General features: G+C 38.3%; 1 protein-coding gene across 1 annotated transcript in view; it reads right to left on the bottom strand.

Annotated features, from left to right (window-relative positions):
• Nucleotides 1–20,409, bottom strand: part of XDH (xanthine dehydrogenase) — a 75,926-nt gene that overhangs the window by 49,759 nt on the left and 5,758 nt on the right. The window lies entirely within an intron of this gene.

Genomic DNA, 20,409 nt, shown 5'->3' with positions numbered 1-20,409 from the left:
CTAGACAGGACATGCATCATTTTCATGAATAAGATTTCTAATTTCTTAGTTCCAGTTTAAAACCACACCACGAAACTGCACAATTCCAAAATGCAACAGAAGTTTCCTAGCACAGTAGTTAATCCTATCTGCTCCAGTCTCAGTTCTGTGTCTTTGTTTTCCTTCTTCAGCATACTAGGTCTCATTAGTTTTTTATTGATTTTCTAGTTTTCTTAATATTCCTTGAAAATTAAGTCTCTCTGCGAGTAACCTCTCTAGTCAATTCGCTAGACAAGAAACCTAATTAAATGACAATTTTCAGAAACTCTTTCCTTCAGTATATTGGAAATACGTCAGAGTGAAAACGGATTATTTGTACCAGTTTTTATCTTCCAACTCACGTAGTCTACTGTCCAGTTCTTCCTCCAGAAAGCTAGTTTATAACAAGTGTCAGGCATTGTCTCAGCACTTCTTTACAGGTACTCATTTTGCTGAACACAGAGCACACAGCAAACTTGTGCTTAACTCTGGTTGCCTTACTCTACGTTTGCAGGGAGCCTGTGCCTAACTGAAGCAGTGCTGACACCTACTGTTTGGCATCTCCCACTCTGTAGTAGCATTAGAAAAATAACACTTATCTTCAAGAAATCTTCAATTCTTCTGCTTTCTATCTGTGTGCAAATTTACAAGAACTACCCTCACATAGCAAGCATCCATCTCAAAATTAGTCTACACAGCCTTAATACTTTTAAATAGTTTTGTAATATTTTAAATATCAATTATTACTCATAACCACAGGTACCATGTTACAGCAATCTTAAAGCAACTAGACATTACAGCATTAACATCAAAATCAAACATAAGTAGTTTCGTAATCTGTATTTTCCATAATGCAAGATGTTGTCCTTAGACTTAAAAACACTTGTAATCATACGTCATCACTTGTTTAAGGAATCCCACACCTGGCCGTGGTGAGAGCCTAAGAGCTAAACTATCCCATGCTGCTTAAACCACCAGGCAGAATCTCTGGATTTGCCATTGTCAGGTTTATTTTGACCCCATCAACCAACTACACATGTAATACAAAGAGAAATGTCAAGACAAATACACGTGTGACAGTGACCTCTACAAGCAGAGAATATAAAGCTTCAGACCTCATCTCAAGTGTCACTGATCACAGAATACCAAATCGATTCATTCTCTCTAGCTAATGCTATACTCATTTCAGAGGAATTTTCCAAGTTCTCTAAATAACTCTGGAATGTGTAAGTATCTCCTACTGAAGTCTCTTAGCCCATTTGGAGAATCCCACTCCAAACAACACAGAGGATTACCAGAAATAACAGTGCAGAAAGTGGGAGAAAAAAAAACAACAAAAATAAACTTCTATATCATAAGAAAATTTCCATTAGCATAGATATCCCTTAATTTAGATAAAAACTTTTCTCAAATGCAGAGATTGCTTACAAGACAAAGTATTCTGACTTGGCAACCAAAGCGTAGCAGGTTTCCCATTTTAGAAACCGTCCCTTTGCCCATTCATACCTGAGAGCTTCTTATGTTTTAGAGGTTCAGAATTCCCCACGGTCTCATTAACTTAGTAAAAAGTTCAGAGAGTAGCTGATATATTATTACATCATCAGGAAAAAAAGAAGCTAGCTTTTCTCATTCTGACTCATTCTGCAATCCTGCAGATCTAGCTGTTGCAATCCTAATGATAATCTCTTCTGCAGATGATCGTATGCATAGCTCAATAAAGACACTGAAATTTATAGAAACACCATTACTACCTAAGGAGTTCACCACCAGAATTAAGTAAACACATAAAAGCACAATGACAAACAGATGTCAGTGGTATTGAGGAAGAGGATTACACAGAAGTGAGGAGGTTTGTTATTTTGTTCACACATTACTCTTCTGGGAAACGGGACGGAAGACAGTAGCAGCTCCAAAGATGATTCAAGAAGAATCAAGATGAGTTTGTGGAGGCATTTATGAGGAATAGTTTGGTAAAGCAGATAGTAAAGAAAAGAAGAAATTCCCAGGTCTTTAATACAATGCCCAATGTATTGAGCTGGAAAGCTTTAGATCTGGAAATCTCTCTTCAGTTGGTACAGATATCCTTTATGGCGGTGTGCACTGGTATCCTGTTTTCAGGGATCGCAGGACCTCTGCTGTCAAACCACCTCCTGAAATCCAGGGTCAGCTGTAAGATTACTTAGGGCTTTATGTATCATATATGTTACTTGACGAAAATTAATTTTGTTGCTTTGTCATGAGTACTCTCTGTATAAGTAAAATTAGAGAAAAAAAAACAATGTATTAATTACAGACTGAATATTAAGGCTGTCTAAGGAAATCTGTTCTTCTTTTATGAGATCTGTTGGCCACTGTTAGAGACAGGCTCCTGGAAGAAATGGACTTTTGATCTGACTCTATAGAGACATTTGCACTTCATTAGCAAAGTCTTCCAAAAGATCTCCAAGAAATGCAGTCTTCCAAGGATCTTCATACAGGCAGTAGACTTAAAAAAAAAAAAAAAAAAAAAAAATCCATAAAACTACCATACAAGAGTGAAAGTACTGTATTGGTTACTTTTTCAAGAGTATTTCTAGAGGTTAAAAAAATGGCAATGTTGATGCATTTTGAAGTGACGTTTTAAAATTCCTTTCTGGTTACAGATATAGGTCTGAAAAAAGATCATAGTCACAAATCAGACTAGAGAACTTCACTGATGTTTCTGAGAGGGTACTAGCTCATTATTCATGAATCACTAATTGTTCTGTGTTCAGGTTGTAATTGTATGGATACTTTATAATAGTATGTATGCATTTCATGAACTACGACCTCTTCACCTGCATTTGATGATGGGTGGAGTTTAATTATAGTTATTTTCCTAGTCCTACCACCTGACTTCCTCTGACAGCACTAAGAGGAGAACAAACTTGGCTAATTCAGCCTTCAGTGGAAATGTACTGCTTGCCACTGGTCTTCAGAACAATTAGCAAAGCAAGCTCTTTTGTTTCAATTCATTTGCAGTTTTTCTTTCATAACCCAGGTCCAATGTGTCAGTCAAAAGGTGTTTCAGATGGGTAACCTGACAAGCAACTCCTCACGCAGGTTTTTGTAATCCTGATTCTCTGCCTTCATCAATATCGTCTTCATCAGTATCTCACACAACACCTATCAATTTTCTTTTACTTGCTTCCAGGGTACAATGAGATAAATTTGACACCTGTCCTGAAAACCTAAGTGAATATACTAATATACTATAAACTTATCTGGGCATCTCTATGAGTCCTCTGGCTGCCATGTGTATATTGCTGCTAATCACTTTCTCATTTGAGAATGCACTATTTTGATGGACAGTTTGTTCAAAAGACAAGAAACCTTTCACAGCTTTTGCTAACAAAAAAAGGCTGCCTGAATCAACCTAACATTTGACTGTCCCATATAGGAAGGATTTGCATGCTGAAAGTTTGCGAGCAGTCTCCAACTGCACAAGTCAGTGTATGCCTCTTCAAAGACCCTGGCTAAAGAGAGACACAGACTTTGTGTAGTGCCCTATGCTGTGACTGCCTTCTAGCTCCCAAATACCTTCTCCCCTTAAGATGACTGGCAGTTTTCAAAAGCAGACCTATCTAGACTGGATAAGTCTATACGACTTGTTGTCAGTCAAATATGAGAAGACAGTCACCAAGAAAATTTCAGAAGGGCTTTATTATCAGTATAATACAAGACAGCAGATGCAAGCATAATGCAAAATAGATCATTACTGAAATAGACTAGTTGTCTGAAACTTGCCATTGTGGCCAGCTTATACCTCCCAGACTGTGTTGACTTCTCTTAAAAACAAACCCATTTGAAATAATTTGCCACTAAGTAACAGTAACAGAGAATAAACACCAGGCAGGAAAGAAAAAAGCCCAAATGCTAAATCATGGACAGTGCTGGCTCAAGAGCAAATGCTATATACTGAACATGAATCATTTAAAGTGAAAATTTCCAAGGCCCTAAAAACAGCAATAAGATTGAAGAACTACCTTCCAAAAGAAATAGTGCATGAAAGAAATATTAACTGCTTTCAAAATGAAACTTGAACAGTCTACACAGTGGATAATATGATGTGATGCATATAATTGCAAGAGCTGAAAGTTGTTACTTCAAGTCCAAGAACATAAACTACCTCCTATTGTCATTAATTTGTTTGGAAGCCAGTTAAAAACTGATTAATTATTCCCTTTATTACAGTTCTTCCTATTTTTTTGGATGTTGAAACAGATCTCAAATATTTCTGACCACTTATCGTGACTACCATTTGTACCTTCTAATGACAAATCTGAACCAATTTTCACCTTTCTTTTGGTTTGGAGTGGTTTTCCTTTTTAAAATGAATAGGGTTTCCCTCCATTTGTTTGTATTCCCCATTATCTTATATCCAAACGCAAAAGATGAAGAGCTAAGTTTTTATGGCAGGAGGATATTTCACAAAGTTCAAGCAGGGAAAATAAGGTTATGAGTGATTTGCCAATAACAAATGAATCTTCATAGCTGTTGCAATAAAACATCCAGCATGAGTAAAGCAGACACCTACCACTAGCATAGATTTCTTCTTTCAGCAGAACACTGCTGAAGTATTTTGGATGCAAACATGATTAACAGCCTTGCTAACTTAGATGTTAAGATGGTTTTTAACCAAACACAGCTCAGAAAATACTTGAGAAAATGACAGCAAAACTAAGATGAACTATAAAGAGATATGTAAGACTTCTCGGAGCTACTTTCCCCAGAACAAGGAAAAGGTGTTCTAATGGTTACCAAGGTTGGGATTATACACCCTGATAATGGACTGCTAGGTGTTTTCTGCTTGCTGCCAGTTGTGTTACTAACAATATAGGAAAGTTCAATCACAAATCTGTCTGGTTTCTGCTGAGTAAACCTGAGGCCTCTGTGCAATCATTTCTCAAAGATCCTTCAGATCTGGCCAAAGCATCTAAAGTTTAAATGGTCAGACAGCCAATATTACTCACTTTGATTTAATAAAGATACAAAAGGCTTTTATTCCTTGTGAGAAACAAAGTTGTGTTTTTGCAATAGAAGGTGTTTTTGTAGTGGAAAATTCCAATAGCCTTGCACATTCAAAAGTGATTGTGTAGCATAGCAGTAGGGAGTATGTTAAGCAGATAAGGGGAAGGTCCCACTGTCCCAAAATAAGGGGGATAGCTAAGAAAAACAGGATGAGCAGTACGAAATCAGTAAAAACAAAAATCATGGGCCCTCTAGTCACAAGAGAAGAAGGAAAAAAAAAGGAAAAGGAGAAATTAACGGTTGGTCGAATAAAATTGTACACATATGGTATAGAAGTGTGTCAAGTAGGTTGTGAACCTGTAGTATTCAGCCAACGAGGAAACGGGAGAAATCAGGTGTCGGGTCATAGATACGCCCGTCATTGCAATCGCGAATAAAATAGCTTCACAGAAGATCCTGTCTGAAGAAAGTTATTGAGATTTTTCTCACGTTCCCTTAACAGAGTGTAAACAATTCTATATAGATAAAAACACATTGGAATTGTATCCAGAAATTCCAACCCATTTTTTCCAACCTGGAATATTATGATGGTTCCAATACTAAATTACATACCATACATAAGAACTCCAACATTTCTGTCGCAGGAGAGAGTTCTGCCAGTGACCCTGTAACAGCATTGGTTTATTATCACAATAAAATACATCCAAGAAGGAGAGATTTCAGTTTCTGTACCACAAATCTTGCAATCTTTAAATACCAATAATAAAAAGCAAAGAAAAAAGCTTTATGATGGTGATTACTGCAGCAGGTAATTGTGTTTCAGGGAGTAGTGTCAGGCCTGTTATATGCAGGATGCTGCATATTCTGTGTCTTAGAGAATATTCAAGCACAAAATAAAAAAGAGTAACCTGCCCTGAGAGCTGAAATAAAGCAGAAAGAACTGACTGGATTCTAGCATCATCAACACCAAACCATTTACATCAAACACTCATATCCTACTGACCTTCAATAGTCATCTAACTTAACCTGTTTTTGCATTTACCAGCTCTGCATGGCAGAACTTTTTTTGGACCAGATATCTATTTCTGCAAATTTATATATTGCATGCATTCATAAAATTATTAATATATATACATTTAATCCATATAGTCCTGAAGTTAGGTATTATTCTCAGCCCCTTTTAATGTGATGGTGAACAAAATCAATGGAGAAGTGTACCCAGTCTGTTAGTCTCTTTGCCAGTTCAGACCACAGCATCAGGTCTCTGCTCCACCACTTCCACCCTGTGGAAGACAAAGCAGCTACAAAGACTGGGGGAAGAACCCCAATCTAGTAGAACACCCATAAGATCAAGGAATGGAAACTATTCTCATACATGATGACAATGATTTCACAAACAGCAGAAATTGATGGCAGACAGGCTTTCATTTGACTCCCTTCTGGAAGCTACATTTTATCATTAAAGGCAGGATTCATTTACCATATTTGTCTCTTCCTATGAGATGTACCCCTAAACAAGCTGACCTTCAAATCCCCATTTTGATCTATCTAGTGGAGTCATATATTGAGTAGTCTCCACTTTTCCACGAGTAGATCCATTATTTGGACTAAAAGGACATTTCCAGTTTCGTTAATTGTTTATATAGGCTATACCTAACTTTTAGAATATTTTAAATGTATAAAAGCATCGTTTTCAAAGGCAAGTTCTTAGAAAACCAGTCTTTTACACACTCCACTTTTATGTGGGTAACAAAGGGCTAGATTTAGAGTTTTCTCTCATCTTACGGAGGAAATTGTTGTGGTACAGAAAAGTTAAATGACCTGGCCAAACAGCTGGACAAACAGTGACGACACTAAGGGTGAAATTTTCAAATGCTTTCTCACCGGACTCAGTGGGAGAGAAGTTAAATAAACACTGAATGATATCTGAAAAATTCCACTTAGTGGGAAACCACCTCTGGTTTCACTGAGATCAGAATCTGAATGCAAATTGTCTGCAACATTGACTGAAATTTAACATGTATATAGCTTGCTTACACTTATTGGCATTGATGTCCCAGCAAAAAGGATGCAATATAAGAGCAATAAAAACTAAGTAAATAAAAAGTAAGTAAAGTAAATAAAATAAATGCTTGAATGTTTTCCCACACTGACCTGGAAGGCGTGAAAATAACATAAACATGAAAATACAGTGTAATAGTAATAATTTTCCTGGAAATGTTTTGTTTTCTTGACTAAGAAACAGCTATAGAGTAGTTTTTTCCACAGTACGTAACATGGTGAGTAGGGAGAACTTTCCAAGAACAGAATGTTCAAAGACTATTCTAACAATTCACTGCTGTATTAGTGAATTAGTGAATGACTTGTGCTGAATAGCTGTATTCACTAATACAGATAATGTTGCAATCTGCTAAGACAAACCGAATTGTTTAATTTATATTTACATATCTTACCTGTATTTCATGACGATGCTATTATGTTAAAACAACAAAAAAATACTACATATAAAATTGATTCCTTTCCAGTTTGGGGGCATGGAATGTACCATTATTAACACTGCCTTTTAATTTACGAGACCTGTTTCCCAAGTTGCAAATTTCTCAGGTCATGCAGCATCAGGTCACTCAGCATTGCCTGTGAGAAAAAACATCATTGTCCTTGATCTCTTTATCCCACTGATGTCAGAAGACGTTTCAATGCAGGAAGGTGACATGCTGTTCAGGATAAACTAAAGGGAAAAAAAAGATTCCATGATCAGGGTCTGCTAATCAGTGAATGCCTGACTCAGCAGCAACTTCACAAAAACAAGCCCCTATTGGGTGAGGAAAGGGAGCAGGTCCTGAACTCAGTTTGCTGGACAGATCAGCAGCAGTACTGGTAAGGTCAAGGGCCCAGCAAACCAGTGCCTGGGCCCCGTGCCCAGTGAGGGGCAGGCAGGGATGGTCAGCGAGGCACCCAGTAGGGTTGTCCTCTCACCTGCCCTGCTCTGTCCAGCCTACGACCAAGAGCGAGACTGCCGGCCATGAGACAGTGTTGACTGCCCACTGATGGCAGCTCTACCACCCAAAGTCTTTGTTGAGACAAGGTTAAATGCAGCAACTCCTCTCGTAAGCATAAATTATCAAAGATGGAGGAACTGGAAAAAAAAAATCATTCCACTGTTTATGTAAATATTAATGGTAAGCAAGTATATACACTGTATTGAGCATAACGTGATCTCCTCACCCTCACTTCAGTCCAAGGCACTCAATCTAGTGGCTGAGCATTAAAATTCACTCTGTTAGTACTTGCTATTTCAAGACAGTCCATGACGGGTGTGTAGATAGTGTAATAACCAAAAGCTAGGGAAAAGAAAGAGCTTAACAACGGCAACACAAACATTTAAATAATGAAAAACTCAGAATCATAAGAAAAATTATTTCAGGAGACAAATGGGAAGGTGATTTTTTCTGTTTCTTTGGGGAAAAAAATAAATCTCTAAATTATTCCACCTCTATCACTTAAACTCTTCTAGCCCCTACCCTGACTGACCAGTCAGGGCAGGATGGCTTCCTGTCATACTCAACTTCTGCGTTACACAGGACTCTTAAAATGCTGCCCTGACAAGCTATAAATAATTAACTTAATCCACAGGGTGCAAGGAACAGGGCAACAGATTACAAAATCCGTTTATGCAATTGACAAGTGTTATATTGGGACATTCAGAACATACCTCAGCTGCCTTTGTCCTTTCTGTTTCCAGTTCCTAAAATGATGATGGAAAGCACTGAGAAAAATAGATGTCACATAAGCAAGATATCATTTAAATATGGAAAGCCTAGAGAGGACTAAAAGAAAAAAAAAATATAGAAGTCACTTATTGACAGTTTGTCACTATAGACTTAATAATGCTTAACTAAAAAAATAGTTCTTTGCTCTGTTTTTTCCACTGCAAAAAGTGAAAGCAGTATGAAATATGGTAACAGAGATAAACCAGGGTAAATAACCCACATAACTTGTTTTCTCTTTTGTCCTTTCAATTTGTGATCTAAAAAAGTAGCAGTTACATTGTATGCTTTTTATTTTAAAGTCTTCAGAAATCTTTGCAGCACTTCATGCTTGATATATTGATATGTAAAATCTCTGCAAACATTTACCACAATGCAAAAAGCTTCCACACTACTGTAACTGACTAATCACAATTTTGAGTACTATTAAGTCATTTAAATGTCATTATACAATTGACAATATTGATTTCCTCAACTGCAGAAGAACCTCGTCATATTTTTGGTGAGACTTTGTAAACCTCTTCACTTGCTCCAAGCTGAAAAAATCTAACCAAATTTTTGTTGTTCCCTTTCCATATACAGGAGGTATCAAGATCATTAAACATTAAAGACTAATAAACTGCTGATCAGTTTAATATTGCACCTCACACGTTATTTTAAAAAAACATCTTTGATTATGAGAATCATCTGAACGAAGAGCTGACAGTTGTGTAGTGAGTTACAGCAAGATAGTGGAACGCTCTTTCCTCAAGGGAAAGAAGTTACTCCAGATGACACCACGTTTAATAGGGTACAAATCATGCTTCAAAAGGGCCAGGCAGGCAATATTTATCACAGATGGTTTCTGAGAAGGGGCACCAAGTGAGTTAGACTGTAAAGAGGTCTAGAGCTTTCTTCTACTAAGTCAGAAGACAATTATTTAATGACCTATTTTGTATTTCAAGAGAGCTCTGCAACCAGTCACATAGCCCAGCATTCAGCCTGGGCTGAACAATTCCCCAAGAGGGAATGTGACCTTACAGGGCTTTTTGTCTGGCAGTCTTGCACTCAGATGTGTTGATATATCCAATTTGCAAAATGTATATCCACAGTAAGTTCAGCAGAGGTCAGTGTTTGCACAGTCAGACATCTCACCTATGGTTATGGTTAGCCAACTGGAGATTTCTATCCGGCTCCATAGTTTCTTTTACAAGAAAGGGAAGGCCGGAGCAGATGGCTCCTACGGCTTCCTTTGTGTATCTTTTCATTTCCTTCAGTTTTCAGTTTTACTGCTACCTAACTGTCTTAAGACTGTAAGTCTTACTCCTCTCAGTAATCTTCTGTTTTCTCTCTCCTTGAGTAATCTAGGTTTTTCAAAGAACCACTCATTTTCCAGAGAAGCAATAAAAATATATGGAGAGTGCTCGCCTCAGAGACATTTCTTGAATAGATCCCATTGCTGTTTCATAAGAACCATCCTAAAAGAACAGAATGTATTCTATTTGGATTTCTCTTATCTAGCACTCATTCAGGCATTTTTTTCTGCTGCAAAAATTAGTGTTCACACTAAATCAAAAGAAGTTTCCCTTTCTGCTTAAGACAAGTTAACAGACCCTAACACCTGTCCAGCTAGGCTTAAAAGCACGTTGTGAGGAGGCATTCAGGTCTGTTGTGCATAGAAAAATCATATATAGTATCCTTAAAAAAACAAACAAACGGTACTGGCTTCTGAAGCAACTCATTTAAAGTACTTAGAAATGAGAGAGCTTTATGTTATTTATGGGATACATACATTTAATATCTTAACTAGATGTCTGATTCTGCTTTTTCCCCTCCCTCCTGTTTATAGGACAGTGAGTTTTCATCATTGAATGGCTCATAACTATATTCACTAAATATAACTTCTTTTATTGTCAGCTTCTCAAACAAAGTGCTCCTAATACATCCAGTATTTTGAAAGGCTCTGTGTTTTCCCCTCCCAAGCTATTACAGTCAGTCCCAGTAAACTGTGAGAAATATCTCAATAATTTTCTCAGACAGGGTCTTCTGTGAAGCTAATTTATTCACAATTGCAATGGCAGATGCCCTGTGAAGAGAAGCACACAGTAAATCATAATCTCATATTCCCTATTACCCAATGCTTAATTCCTCCTGTTTCCTCATTGGTGAGTACTACAGATTCACGAACTACTCAACGCTTTTCTATACCATATATGTACAATTTTATTTGACCAAACTTTAATTTCTCCTTTTCCCCTTATTTTTTCCCTTCTTTTCTCATGATATCTGTCCTGATAATAAAAAGATCATCTACATATTAGTAACAGTAACAGCCCCTCCAGAGGTTGGAATTGCTCTAAAATCTGCTCTAAAACTTGACCAAATAAATTTGGTGATTCTGTGAACCCCTGAGGTAAAACTGTCCATCTGTATCGTTGTTCCCATCCTGTTTCAGGGTCTTAACACTCAAAGGCAAATATGTTTCTGCTCACAGGGTCCCCTGGACAGGCCCAAAAGGCATCTTTTCAGTCTGTCACAGTGAATCACTTATGCTCATGTGGGATCTTGCTCATCAGAGTACATGGATTTGGAACCACAGGGTGGCGCTTCCGCACTACCCCATTAATTTTTCATAGATCCTGTGCCAGTTGGTAAGAACCAGCAGCCCTCCTTACACCAGAAGGACAGGAGCGTTAAAGGGAGACATGCATGGTTCCAATAATCTATCTTAAATCAGCGATAAAAGGACTGATTAAAGACCAATTTGTCCCTCAGTTAAGATAGGGTATTGCTTCTACTTTATTGCCTCATATCCTTCCTGCATATCTATCTTCAGGGGAGCAATATTAATTCCTCCTCTATTTCCTTCCTTGACCCACACTATGGGGTGTATTTCTTTTTCATCCTCTTCTGTCAGTAACTTCACTGACAGTTATTCCAGTCTGACAACTTACTATTTGAATACCCTATTTCATCATCAAATCCCTTCGCAACAAATTAGTCCCTGCCTCGGGTACATACTAGAATTGCCCAGTGATTGTTTTATCTCGGTTTAGATTGTTTAGTCTCAGTTTAGAGTCTCCAAAAAGTGGCACTGTTATCCCAGTCCCTTCTACCCCCGTTACCTTTAGGGTTTCATTAGTTAAAGCCCTGATACTTTATGGGCCAGTGATGATCTAGCTGCCCATTATTTTCACCATTTTCTCCATTTCCCATCCTCTGGCAAAGTTACTGGTCTCCTTCTGTATTTTTGTTTTGTTTTGTTTTCCCCCAGCATCCAGAAAAAGCTACTTTAAAGCCTTCTTACCTAAGTCTCCCAGTCTTTTCTCTCCAAAGTTAATGTCATCTTGATGCCACCTAATACAGTACTTATTCCCATAATACAACCTAGATGCCCCAGAAAGCATTTGTGGCACAGATAAGCTTCCCCATGCTTCCCTTTATGCTTAGGTTAGATTTACCTTACCACTTCTATTCTCAATTTCTTAGCCCTGTAGTTTTTCCTAAGAAGCCTAGATATACAGTAAAGAGGCTGAGAACACAATCATAAGGATAAAGAATCTACAGTATATCCTTCTGGTGGGACAACACCCCAGACCCAGTCAGAAAATTTCTTGAATCATTTACCACCCTTGGCTTCCCTGAGGTTGAAGTCAGTAAGCCTCCATTCCTTGTTGTGCCCATCATTGTAGGCAGTTAGGGTCTGGCTCCTTTGTATGATGCAGTGGGTTTTCTTCCTCACAAAAGAATTAGTGTTCTGCATATGAAAAGCAAGATGTTTCTCATGTTTGCAACTCAGTCAGAAGCTACAGCTATTTTATCTCAGCAAATGGTATGTTTTGCTTTCAGTGGTACCTCTTATCTGGCATCTTCAACAGACATGAGAATATGCCCAAAAACTTGGGAACAGGACAAGAACAACGGTGGATAACTCCAGTGATGAAGACAGAAGTAGGAACAGTACCAGTAAATACATATTTTAAAAAACATCTGTGTTCATTCATTTTTGCAGATAGCTAGTACTGGGCCATATAGTACTATTTTCCGTGTAGTAACTTCAAGCTAGTATGCCACCAAGAACTAAAATAAGCTAATAAATATTGGCTAACATTTGCACAAGAGCTTGTAATTTCGTTGCCTGCAGTTTTACAAGTAAGAAAAGATGCATCACTAAAAGAGACTCCTGTATCATATAGTGAATATCATTCTTGAATTATATAATGGCTCATACAGCACATCATGAGTAGAGTGGGAATATATGATAAATAATTATCTCCATAGATGATAAATCCCCATCCCCAGAGATAAGTATTCCAATTTTTATAGTGTCTGGGCTAGGGGACTTTCTTGTTTTGTTTATTTTTTTTAATTGACAAAAACATCCACCATTTCTACTACTTTCTATTAACATCCACCATTTCTAGTACTTAAAAATATATCTTCCAATTAATTTGTTGAAATTCATATTACAGCTTTTCAGCAAAAACTGGTATCTTTGAATTTCATTTATTCTAGAGTCTCATAAGAAAAATAAAGAGTTCTCCATTGTTTACTTAAAAAACAGTCTCTTTGAGCTTTACAGAGCTAAATTAAGCAAATTCCCATGACTTTATCTCCAACTCCCAGACTCCCATCTGTGGTGGAACACAGATGAAAGATAATTTTTCTTGCATTCACTGCTGTACATACACAGAAATTCCACCAGAATCAACTAGCTGATATAGCAACAGACAGGAGAGAGCACTGAGAACAGCGAGAGCTCATTGTTCTACTGTCCTGCAAATCTGTCTTTTCAGTTGACTATATTTTTCAGATATTACCCACAATCATCTAGCACTTCTGTCACAGTCCTATATTCTCATTTATCAGTAAATCATTTGGTCTAGTGTTGTTATTGCAGAATATCATCTGCCAACCTTGGAGCGCTCTTTATAGTTACAGCTGACATACACAAATTCAGGGGAAAGGAAGTCAGTCCCCAGCCTTGATGTCTCATAATTCTTCCTAGACAGTGAGAACTGCCTTGAAATAAGCAGGGCAGTCCAGCATGAATTGTCCTGCAAAGAAATTCTATTCCAGAGCTTAACACTTGGAACACTCCCATCATGAAGAGTGTTACTTCCATAAATGTTCACATCTCCTTTGAAGGTTTGACTTTGGACCTTATTAAAAGACCACTCATAGAAATTGCAAAACCTTGGTAGCCTTCACAAAAGGCTGTGGAACTGAGCAGTTACACACGGTACGCCAGGCATTAGCAATTGTGCAACCTTTGTAAACCCTTGTTTGTAATTTTAACCTCCAAATTTGTTTGCCTAATAGTTGGAAAGTGGTGCTGATGAAATATCTCTTTGCAGCATGATAGGCCATAGTTAAATTGCCCGTGGTTCAAAGCCAAATTAGAGGAAAAAAAGGAAATGAAAGCCCTCACAGAAACACTATATTGTGGTTAAGCTATATTGATTCAAATGTAGGTACATATTTCCTGGTTGGTATTTTGCATATTCCTATAAGGTAGCCAGAGCCCTTACTAAGTGCTACACTGGCTCTTCTGCAGTTAAATCTTACCTTTTTTCTCTCCAGTCTTCAGAAATTCTGCCTCAAGGTTTGTTCCTTTTAAATAGATAATATACACAACCTAACAGTCATCGCTATGGACTCTGCAGGTCTGGTTAACATCAATGATTTATTGCAGTTTAGGCTCCAGAAATATATGCTGCTACCTGAAAGACGCATACTGGTTCTTCCTTGTCCTGCTAGATTAAAACCTTTGGTTAACAATGATGGACTTTTCATGTATATTTACATGAATAAGACCCCATGGTGTGGGGTCTGGAGAACAAGTCTTACGAGGAGCGGCTGAGGGAGCTGGGGTTGTTTAGCCTGGAGAAGAGGAGGCTCAGGGGAGACCTCATCGCTCTCTACAGGTACCTTAAAGGAGGCTGTAGCGAGGTGGGGGTTGGTCTATTCTCCCACGTGCCTGGTGACAGGACGAGGGGGAACGGGCTAAAGTTGCGTCAGGGGAGGTTTAGGTTGGATATTAGGAAGAACTTCTTTACTGAAAGGGTTGTTAGGCATTGGAATGGGCTGCCCAGGGAAGTGGTTGAGTCGCCATCCCTGGAGGTCTTTAAAAGACGTTTAGATGTAGAGCTTAGTGATATGGTTTAGTGGAGGTCTTGTTCGTGTTAGGACAGAGGTTGGACTAGATGATCTTGGAGGTCTCTTCCAACCTAGACGATTCTGTGATTCTGTGATTTACTTTAGTGCCAATTATGGGATGATCAAGAGGAGATCTGAATGTTAAAGTTTAAGCTCAAAGTTTAAAAGTTGATCTCAAACATTTTACATAAAATTTTAAGCCGTTGAATTGCACTAACAAAAACTTTGGTTGTAGACATCAGGCTCAAAATCACTTTTCCTTATAGTTGTAAAAATTTACACATCCTGAAGGACTCTAATCCCATTCAAGGTATAATAAATAAAGCACTAGTGACTGTAACACTGAGACTGTGTGCCTGCAAGTGCAGTTTACGCATACTTGATTCCCTGGTTTATTTAATATAAACAACTAAAGTCAGAACGATTTTACAGGTAACAGTGCTGTGTTGAAATAACAGACCCTGGACTACCCTACAAATTTATGTTTACGAACAGGTGAAGAGTCAACTGTAACCTGAAACAATTTAAGATAGCTTCGAGTTTATTTCCTTCTTCCATTAATGAAGTGTCATGACAGTGTCAACAAATCACATCCATGAAAGACTTTTGTTACACAAACTGTTGTGGACAGGTAACAGAGGAGCCCCAGGCTGCTGCAGCAGGTGAATCAAAGAAAAACAGCCAGCGTGCCATACCGGCCAGAGTTACTCGTTCAGAGTCTTGTTGCCGCTGCAAAATAAAATTTTGGAGCCAATATGACACCTCATCTATGAACGTCTCCACCACTGCTCTCCCAAACTGTTCAGCAGCAATACTTCAAAGCCAGTTAACAGAAGGACCTCTAAGCCTAGCTCAGCTTGCATTTGGATTGAAAGAAATATTTCTACTGAGACTTTCATACAGATTCAGCTGCTAGTCATAGAACATGCTCTCTAAAATATTACTTTTGATGTTAAAAAAAAATGACGATTTTTTTTTTTTTTGGGGGGGGGGGTATATTTTTATTAGAGGAAATTTAGAGAAGCATTTTCTATAAAGAAATTCAAAGTTTGCCTTGGACCCAGATTTACTGAGAAAAATCTTCCATCTTCCACAAATATAAATCCCTTCCCACAAAAAAAGCTCACAAACAAACCTGATTTTGCCAGTAGAGCAATACGTATACCAGAGCTGGTTTAGATCACCTCCCCCCCCCCAAGCAAACTGATGCTACAGAGGACAACGTACAGACAGACTCAGTGTTTCCTTTGCTCAGTAGTTAGTGGGACCACAAAAATAACCACTATCTCAGGTATCAATAAGCACAGTGAAATTTCTCTTAAATCCCACAAGATGGCAGGAGAGGCAAAGAAATTTAGAGTTGGAAAAGCTTCCAGTCTTTCATGGTTCTCCTCTGTGAAGCTATCTCTATATGAAGAATTACATGTAAGATATTTTAAAAATAAGATCAGAGCAACCTTAAAAGAAGAATCAAGAAGTCTTCATAGATCTCCTAGAAACAGTGACATGCTAATTTGGTGACAAGACAGCAGCACTAAGAGATTTAACCGAATAATCATTCATTTGGGGACAATCTCCAGAATTTGTTTCTGGTAGGAAAAAAGCAAACAAGAAGTAGACTGAGGAAACTTTAACAATTGATTATATATAGTGTTTATTTTAAATATCAAAGCATGCAGGAATTTTGTCTGCAGCATTCTCTTCTCAAGTTAGTTAAAACATGAAGAGATGAAAAGCATGGAAAAATACAGTTTCCAAAGAAAGGTCAATTTATAGTCCCTTCAATTTACCAGGTGAATTCTCTCCCTGATAAGCAACTTATAAGTAAAAATCACTGCCCAGACCTCATGCACGATTTCCTGATTACTAGTAATAAGTTTTCATTCATTCCAAAAACTGACCATAAAACTTGAGAATTTGACTAGTAAATTAATCAAAACCATCTCACTGTATGAACAGAAAACCATATTTCTCTACGCAAAAATTTCAGTCATCCCAGTGAAACTTTCCTATTACCCTACTAGCAAAGGGATGGTTAGAATCTACTAAGCTGTGTTCACACAGTGCAGAACTACAAATTTAGGGAAAAAAAATCTTATCAGCAATCTTATCAGCAAACCTCCTATGTTGCAAGAAACATTTTTGCTATTCCTACCTACTTTGAGGAAGAGATTTCAAAATATACGCATCATGTTGAGTAACAACATAAAGTTATACTATTTTCCGGAAATAAAAAGTATATTCAGCCAACTAAACTGTTCACTGGAACAAAAATCGTAAGATAAATAGACACAGACACAATAAAACCCCATTGCAAAAAAATGCGCCACCTCTGACAAGCAGTGTGAGGTCTTGTTGAATAGGTTATGTAAATAACAAGATTTCTTCTTGAAATCTTCTGAAACAGCTGCCAGCATAACCATTTCCTTTCTTTTAGGAGACAAGAACATTCCTCTCTATTTTTGAAAACTAAATAGTTAAAAACACCCCAGAAACAAGACGGCTGTTATTTCAGCAATAACATTAGGTGACTGTTATCAACACGATTGGCCTGATTTCCTCACAAAGGAAATAAGAAAGCCATCTAAAAGGAGATTCAGGTTTTTCTAACCTTTTTTTTCCTCTTTTCTTCCAGAGAGTAACTTCTGCTATCCTTTCATTTCCAAAGTCACCTTCTAAAATTTAAAAGTGAAAAATGTACAAAACAGCTAATATAACTGCTTTAGGTTGCAAGCAGGGTGGCAAAACTACTGCACTGTTCTCCTGCCTCCAGCCCTGCACTTTCCCCATAATGCTCTCCCTGGCTACAGCCCTGACACTAGGAAATGTCTGGCCTACCTGGTTGAAATACACCAAGCATTGCTATCAACGTGCAATATTTAAATTAAAAAAAAAAAAAAAAGCTTTCACAGCACTGGCTTTAAGAACATTTTTTCTTAAACCAACCTTAATGACAGAGAGATTACCCTTAAGAGAACATTTCAGACAACGTAAAATAGTTTTTCTCAGTCCTGCTTGTAAGCAGGACTGTGGAATGCCTTGGGACTAGAACAAAAGCCTCCAACAAGAAGTTCACTGTTATTCTACGAGAGTGGGAGGAACTGGGGAAGAATGGCTTTATCTAGTCTATTTACATTCTGCTACTCTATTCTAGAGATAAATTTTAATAATACAAATAAAACATTTTCCTTAATCGGCAGGCAGCAAAAAGACAGAAGACTTTTCTGCCCACTGTCATTCTTAACTAAAGATGACAGAACTTGCACACAGCTTCAGAAGAGCTGCACATCCCAGTTAATTTTTCAAGTCAACAGTTCCATACGGCACAATTCTCTGGAATAATCTTTTGGGCCCCAAAAGAAAGCGAGGAGATACAAACAACAAACCAACACTTCACAAACTTGCAACACTCCTGCCAAGTAGCCGTTTGTGAACACAGCAAGTAGTAAGAGAGAAAAATTTAAGAACACCCCTTAGCCAAGAAGCTCTTAGCAGTCGCATCTAGCTTACAACTCAGGCCTGCAGGAACGCTACGACTTCAGGGAGAGCATCTATCAGAACTCTACACATTCGGGCATCCAGTCAGCATCAGTTGATAGACCTGGAAAGACTGTTAGGTTTGAGACACGAACAAAGTTGCTAACTATCTGTAATAAAAAGCATTAAGATCCGCTGACTCTTAGACCGACTTACACGGACAAAACAGAACAAATGCATACACATACTTCTGCCTCACGCAAAATTAGAGGATACCTGCCACAAAAATCACCATCAGGGGAAAACCAAGACGCCTCCATAGCTGGATTTACTTCCTACCGCTGCAATACAGATTCAGACAAACCACAGCCAGGAAGGTTACATTATCATGCAAGAAAAAACAGGGGTTACGAGGAATTCAACCTGATGGTCTGCGTTCAGCTCTCTGTATGTACCAGTCATTCCCAAGTAAGCAGATAAATAAGAGAGAATTCAGCTTTCCTTGCTGATGGGTCCAAATTCTGAGTTTCTCTACACTGCAGGCAACGACGTAGGAAAACAGTACTAGGAGTGATCGAGGCACGAGGACACAGAACTGTCCTCTTCTAACTTCAGTAAGGATGGAGGGCTACGATGAAGATGGGAGCACAGGATCCTACAGTTAATACTGGAGCACAGACAGGCTGTTTCTTCTTACACGATCACCTCTGCCTTTGTAGATTTTCTCCTGACTTTTAAAACCAGGCATCTCTTCCACAACCGCTACTTCTCACTCAGTTGATCACTGTGCAAACACTGCTTTATTTTGCCTCACTCCTACCCTAACACTATTTTCAGTTGCCTATCATAGTAGGTGACTTGGAACGAGAGAATAAACACGCATTTGTTAAAACAGCCTGATTCAGTTCATAAAAATAGCTATTTACTTCTGTAAAGAAAAGACTGGCCTGAGGCAAACACAAGGTTGAACCAAACAGTTTACGTTTGCAGTAACCTGCAAAAACGCGACACAGGGCCCACTTGTGAAAGCAGCAACTGCTCCGGTGATCTTAAGGGCATGTTCAAAACTGAGCATCGCTTCAAAGAACTCAAGAAAAGGTCCTGTTCTGCATCAAGACCAGATTAAAATACGGACACATCAAGGATTTAAACTACTCAAAGTTTCCTCAAGATTATAGGCTTAATGCCTAGGAGTTGGCCTTGATGATCCTTATGGGTCCCTTCCAACTCGGGATATTCTATGATTCTGTGATTCTAATGCTTTCCACTAATTGTATTTTTTTTTGGTTTTTGTTTTTTTAATTGTAACGTGAATGACCCCATGAAGGAACTCTTCCAATGGCATGGTATTCCTTGGTCACTGTAAGGACCTCTCGACTTCCTTCCTGCACTCTACAAGATCTCACAATTTAAGCTGGGTGGTTGACCTGGAAAAATTCTGCCTCGCACGATAAGACTTTTGAAATTTCAAAAAAGACACAACAGCTAAGCGCACCATCCCTTTAAAAATGAAATAAACAAACAAAACCCACAAAGAATACAGAACTCTTGGAACAGGTTTTGTTGTTCTAGTGACAGTTAAAATGCACAACACTCGAGGAAGCAAAGCTTTTTCCTCATTTGAACTCACTCAGCTGGCACACGATCCCTTTCCCACTCTCCCAATACCTCCAGACCAAAACAGGACCCACCTGTCTCGGGCTCGTTGTTGAAGCCCAGTCAATTACAGCTGGAAGGCAGAACATTTCCTGGCAAAACTTGCCTCTGGGATACTTCCTCACATGAACAAAACGTACAGACTGATCGGGTACATTCAGCCGCAGCAGAGCTGTGGTACGCTTATTACATACGTCAGTATATTTAAGCTGCGTAAGAAAGCGGTACCTATATAAGAAAGTGCTTAAATAGTTACACCGGTAATTAAGCACTAGCACATGAACTAACAGAGGAAACATTAACAGCAAACAAATCGGAAAGACGGAGCTGTCCTGACCACCAAACAGCATGAGAAGATCCTTCT

Source organism: Cygnus olor, chromosome 3 (genome assembly GCF_009769625.2).
Source record: "Cygnus olor isolate bCygOlo1 chromosome 3, bCygOlo1.pri.v2, whole genome shotgun sequence".
Classification (NCBI taxonomy): Eukaryota; Metazoa; Chordata; class Aves; order Anseriformes; family Anatidae; genus Cygnus; species Cygnus olor.
Note: the sequence above shows the minus strand (reverse complement) of the source record. Positions and strands in the feature narration are given on the sequence as shown.